Below are 6,000 nucleotides of genomic sequence, written 5' to 3'. Positions count from 1 at the left end.
TGGAAGCAGAGTTGCGCAGCGGAAGCGTGCTGGGCCCATAACCTAGATGTCGATGGATCGAAACCATCCTCTGCTAACATGTTTTTTTAGCAATGGAGTATGAACAAAAATAAAAAATTCGTAATTTCATGGGCATTTGTCAATGCCTGCCATTATATATTTTTTTACCTCTTCTATCAGTTCGTATAGGTCACACTGAGAACACAGTGCCCCAGTGGCCTAATGGATAAGATACTGTACTCCTAAGTCAGGGTTTGTGGGTTCAAGTCCCATCTGGGGTGGTTGGAAGCAGAGTGGCGCAGCGGAAGCGTGCTGGGCCCATAACCCAGAGGTCGATGGATCGAAACCATCCTCTGCTAACATATTTTTTTAGCAATGGAGTATGAACAAAAATAAAAAATTCGTAATTTCATGGGCATTTGTCAGTGTCTGCCATTATATATTTTTTTACCTCTTCTATCAGTTCGTATAGGTCACACTGAGAACAAAGTGCCCCAGTTGCCTAATGGATAAGATACTGTACTCCTAAGTCAGGGTTTGTGGGTCCAATCTTGGGTGGTTGGAAGCAGAGTGGCGCAGCGGAAGCTTGCTGGGCCCATAACCCAGAGGTCGATGGATCGAAACCATCCTCTGCTAACCTGTTTTTTTAGCAATGGAGTACGAACAAAAATAAAAAATTCGTAATTTCATGGGCATTTGTCAGTGCCTGCCATTATATATGTTTTTACCTCTTCTATCAGTTCATATAGGTCATACTGATAACACAGTGCCCCAGTGGCCTAATGGATAAGATACTGTACTCCTAAGTCAGGGTTTGTGGGTCCCATCTGGGGTGGTTGGAAGCAGAGTGGCGCAGCGGAAGCGTGCTGGGCCCATAACCCAGAGGTCGATGGATCGAAACAATCCTCTGCTAACATATTTTTTTAGCAATGGAGTATGAACAAAAATAAAAAAATTGTAATTTCATGGGCATTTGTCAGTGTCTGCCATTATATATTTTTTTACCTGTTCTATCAGTTCGTATAGGTCACACTGAGAACAAAGTGCCCCAGTTGCCTAATGGATAAGATACTGTACTCCTAAGTCAGGGTTTGTGGGTCCAATCTTGGGTGGTTGGAAGCAGAGTGGCGCAGCGGAAGCGTGCTGGGCCCATAACCCAGAGGTCGATGGATCGAAACCATCCTCTGCTAACCTGTTTTTTTAGCAATGGAGTACGAACAAAAATAAAAAATTCGTAATTTCATGGGCATTTGTCAGTGCCTGCCATTATATATGTTTTTACCTCTTCTATCAGTTCATATAGGTCATACTGATAACACAGTGCCCCAGTGGCCTAATGGATAAGATACTGTACTCCTAAGTCAGGGTTTGTGGGTCCCATCTGGGGTGGTTGGAAGCAGAGTGGCGCAGCGGAAGCGTGCTGGGCCGATAACCCAGAGGTCGATGGATCGAAACCATCCTCTGTTAACCTGTTTTTTTTAGCAATGGAGTACGAACAAAAATAAAAAAAATCGTAATTTCATGGGCATTTGTCAGTGCCTGCCATTATATATTTTTTTACCTCTTCTATCAGTTCGTATAGGTCATACTGAGAACACAGTGCCCCAGTGGCCTAATGGATAAGGCACTTGCCTCCTGAGCCAGGGATTGTGGGTTCAAGTCCCATCTGGGGTGGTTGGAAGCAGAGTGGCGCAGCGGAAGCGTGCTGGGCCCATAACCCAGAGGTCGATGGATCGAAACCATCATCTGCTAACCTGTTTTTTTAGCAATGGAGTACGAACAAAAATAAAAAATTCGTAATTTCATGGGCATTTGTCAGTGCCTGCCATTATATATTTTTTTACCTCTTCTATCAGTTCGTATAGGTCACACTGAGAACAAAGTGCCCCAGTTGCCTAATGGATAAGATACTGTACTCCTAAGTCAGGGTTTGTGGGTCCAATCTTGGGTGGTTGGAAGCAGAGTGGCGCAGCGGAAGCGTGCTGGGCCCATAACCCAGAGGTCGATGGATCGAAACCATCCTCTGCTAAACTGTTTTTTTAGCAATGGAGTACGAACAAAAATAAAAAATTCGTAAATTCATGGGCATTTGTCAGTGCCTGCCATTATATATGTTTTTACCTCTTCTATCAGTTCATATAGGTCATACTGATAACACAGTGCCCCAGTGGCCTAATGGATAAGATACTGTACTCCTAAGTCAGGGTTTGTGGGTCCCATCTGGGGTGGTTGGAAGCAGAGTGGCGCAGCGGAAGCGTGCTGGGCCCATAACCCAGAGGTCGATGGATCGAAACCATCCTCTGCTAACCTGTTTTTTTTAGCAATGGAGTACGAACAAAAATAAAAAAAATCGTAATTTCATGGGCATTTGTCAGTGCCTGCCATTATATATTTTTTTACCTCTTCTATCAGTTCGTATGGGTCATACTGAGAACACAGTGCTCCAGTGGCCTAATGGATAAGGCACTGGCACCTCTTAAGCCAGGGATTGTGGGTTCAAGTCCCATCTGGGGTGGTTGGAAGCAGAGTGGCGCAGCGGAAGCGTGCTGGGCCCATAACCCAGAGGTCGATGGATCGAAACCATCATCTGCTAACCTGTTTTTTTAGCAATGGAGTACGAACAAAAATAAAAAATTCGCCTAATGGATAAGGCACTGGCACCTCCTAAGCCAGGGATTGTGGGTTCAAGTCCCATCTGGGGTGGTTGGAAGCAGAGTGGCGCAGCGGAAGCGTGCTGGGCCCATAACCCAGAGGTCGATGGATCGAAACCATCCTCTGCTAACATGTTTTTTTAGCAATGGAGTATGAACAAAAATAAAAAATTCGTAATTTCATGGGCATTTGTCAATGCCTGCCATTATATATTTTTTTACCTCTTCTATCAGTTCGTATAGGTCACACTGAGAACACAGTGCCCCAGTGGCCTAATGGATAAGATACTGTACTCCTAAGTCAGGGTTTGTGGGTTCAAGTCCCATCTGGGGTGGTTGGAAGCAGAGTGGCGCAGCGGAAGCGTGCTGGGCCCATAACCCAGAGGTCGATGGATCGAAACCATCCTCTGCTAACATATTTTTTTAGCAATGGAGTATGAACAAAAATAAAAAATTCGTAATTTCATGGGCATTTGTCAGTGTCTGCCATTATATATTTTTTTACCTCTTCTATCAGTTCGTATAGGTCACACTGAGAACAAAGTGCCCCAGTTGCCTAATGGATAAGATACTGTACTCCTAAGTCAGGGTTTGTGGGTCCAATCTTGGGTGGTTGGAAGCAGAGTGGCGCAGCGGAAGCTTGCTGGGCCCATAACCCAGAGGTCGATGGATCGAAACCATCCTCTGCTAACCTGTTTTTTTAGCAATGGAGTACGAACAAAAATAAAAAATTCGTAATTTCATGGGCATTTGTCAGTGCCTGCCATTATATATGTTTTTACCTCTTCTATCAGTTCATATAGGTCATACTGATAACACAGTGCCCCAGTGGCCTAATGGATAAGATACTGTACTCCTAAGTCAGGGTTTGTGGGTCCCATCTGGGGTGGTTGGAAGCAGAGTGGCGCAGCGGAAGCGTGCTGGGCCCATAACCCAGAGGTCGATGGATCGAAACAATCCTCTGCTAACATATTTTTTTAGCAATGGAGTATGAACAAAAATAAAAAAATTGTAATTTCATGGGCATTTGTCAGTGTCTGCCATTATATATTTTTTTACCTGTTCTATCAGTTCGTATAGGTCACACTGAGAACAAAGTGCCCCAGTTGCCTAATGGATAAGATACTGTACTCCTAAGTCAGGGTTTGTGGGTCCAATCTTGGGTGGTTGGAAGCAGAGTGGCGCAGCGGAAGCGTGCTGGGCCCATAACCCAGAGGTCGATGGATCGAAACCATCCTCTGCTAACCTGTTTTTTTAGCAATGGAGTACGAACAAAAATAAAAAATTCGTAATTTCATGGGCATTTGTCAGTGCCTGCCATTATATATGTTTTTACCTCTTCTATCAGTTCATATAGGTCATACTGATAACACAGTGCCCCAGTGGCCTAATGGATAAGATACTGTACTCCTAAGTCAGGGTTTGTGGGTCCCATCTGGGGTGGTTGGAAGCAGAGTGGCGCAGCGGAAGCGTGCTGGGCCGATAACCCAGAGGTCGATGGATCGAAACCATCCTCTGTTAACCTGTTTTTTTTAGCAATGGAGTACGAACAAAAATAAAAAAAATCGTAATTTCATGGGCATTTGTCAGTGCCTGCCATTATATATTTTTTTACCTCTTCTATCAGTTCGTATAGGTCATACTGAGAACACAGTGCCCCAGTGGCCTAATGGATAAGGCACTTGCCTCCTGAGCCAGGGATTGTGGGTTCAAGTCCCATCTGGGGTGGTTGGAAGCAGAGTGGCGCAGCGGAAGCGTGCTGGGCCCATAACCCAGAGGTCGATGGATCGAAACCATCATCTGCTAACCTGTTTTTTTAGCAATGGAGTACGAACAAAAATAAAAAATTCGTAATTTCATGGGCATTTGTCAGTGCCTGCCATTATATATTTTTTTACCTCTTCTATCAGTTCGTATAGGTCACACTGAGAACAAAGTGCCCCAGTTGCCTAATGGATAAGATACTGTACTCCTAAGTCAGGGTTTGTGGGTCCAATCTTGGGTGGTTGGAAGCAGAGTGGCGCAGCGGAAGCGTGCTGGGCCCATAACCCAGAGGTCGATGGATCGAAACCATCCTCTGCTAAACTGTTTTTTTAGCAATGGAGTACGAACAAAAATAAAAAATTCGTAAATTCATGGGCATTTGTCAGTGCCTGCCATTATATATGTTTTTACCTCTTCTATCAGTTCATATAGGTCATACTGATAACACAGTGCCCCAGTGGCCTAATGGATAAGATACTGTACTCCTAAGTCAGGGTTTGTGGGTCCCATCTGGGGTGGTTGGAAGCAGAGTGGCGCAGCGGAAGCGTGCTGGGCCCATAACCCAGAGGTCGATGGATCGAAACCATCCTCTGCTAACCTGTTTTTTTTAGCAATGGAGTACGAACAAAAATAAAAAAAATCGTAATTTCATGGGCATTTGTCAGTGCCTGCCATTATATATTTTTTTACCTCTTCTATCAGTTCGTATGGGTCATACTGAGAACACAGTGCTCCAGTGGCCTAATGGATAAGGCACTGGCACCTCTTAAGCCAGGGATTGTGGGTTCAAGTCCCATCTGGGGTGGTTGGAAGCAGAGTGGCGCAGCGGAAGCGTGCTGGGCCCATAACCCAGAGGTCGATGGATCGAAACCATCATCTGCTAACCTGTTTTTTTAGCAATGGAGTACGAACAAAAATAAAAAATTCGCCTAATGGATAAGGCACTGGCACCTCCTAAGCCAGGGATTGTGGGTTCAAGTCCCATCTGGGGTGGTTGGAAGCAGAGTGGCGCAGCGGAAGCGTGCTGGGCCCATAACCCAGAGGTCGATGGATCGAAACCATCATCTGCTAACCTGTTTTTTTAGCAATGGAGTACGAACAAAAAAAAAAAATTCTTGGGTGGTTGGAAGCAGAGTGGCGCAGCGGAAGCGTGCTGGGCCCATAACCCAGAGGTCGATGGATCGAAACCATCATCTGCTAACCTGTTTTTTTAGCAATGGAGTACGAACAAAAACAAAAAATTCGTAATTTCATGGGCATTTGTCAGTGCCTGCCATTATATATTTTTTTACCTCTTCTATCAGTTCGTATAGGTCATACTGAGAACACAGTGCCCCAGTGGCCTAATGGATAAGGCACTGGCCTCCTAAGCCAGGGTTTGTGGGTTCAAGTCCCATCTGGGGTGGTTGGAAGCAGAGTGGCGCAGCGGAAGCGTGCTGGGCCCATAACCAAGAGGTCGATGGATCGAAACCATCCTCTGCTGATATGTTTTTTTAGCAATGGAGTATGAACAAAAATAAAACATTCTTTATTTCATGGGCATTTGTCAGTGCCTGCCATTATATATTTTTTTACCTCTTCTATC

The 6,000-nt window shown here is 45.0% G+C and overlaps 3 non-coding genes across 3 annotated transcripts; all 3 read left to right on the top strand.

Annotated features, from left to right (window-relative positions):
- The first annotated feature begins 1,395 nt into the window (after positions 1-1,395).
- On the top strand, positions 1,396-1,467 carry trnai-gau (transfer RNA isoleucine (anticodon GAU)). Its single transcript has one exon. It is a non-coding gene; the product is annotated as a tRNA-Ile (tRNA).
- Positions 1,468-4,100: 2,633 nt separating this feature from the next.
- On the top strand, positions 4,101-4,172 carry trnai-gau (transfer RNA isoleucine (anticodon GAU)). Its single transcript has one exon. It is a non-coding gene; the product is annotated as a tRNA-Ile (tRNA).
- Positions 4,173-5,747: 1,575 nt separating this feature from the next.
- trnar-ccu (transfer RNA arginine (anticodon CCU)) lies at positions 5,748-5,820 on the top strand. The gene has a single exon. It is a non-coding gene; the product is annotated as a tRNA-Arg (tRNA).
- The last annotated feature ends 180 nt before the right edge of the window (positions 5,821-6,000 follow it).

The sequence above is a fragment of the Salvelinus fontinalis genome, unplaced genomic scaffold, assembly GCF_029448725.1.
Source record: "Salvelinus fontinalis isolate EN_2023a unplaced genomic scaffold, ASM2944872v1 scaffold_0492, whole genome shotgun sequence".
NCBI classification, from domain to species: domain Eukaryota; kingdom Metazoa; phylum Chordata; class Actinopteri; order Salmoniformes; family Salmonidae; genus Salvelinus; species Salvelinus fontinalis.
Note: the sequence above shows the minus strand (reverse complement) of the source record. Positions and strands in the feature narration are given on the sequence as shown.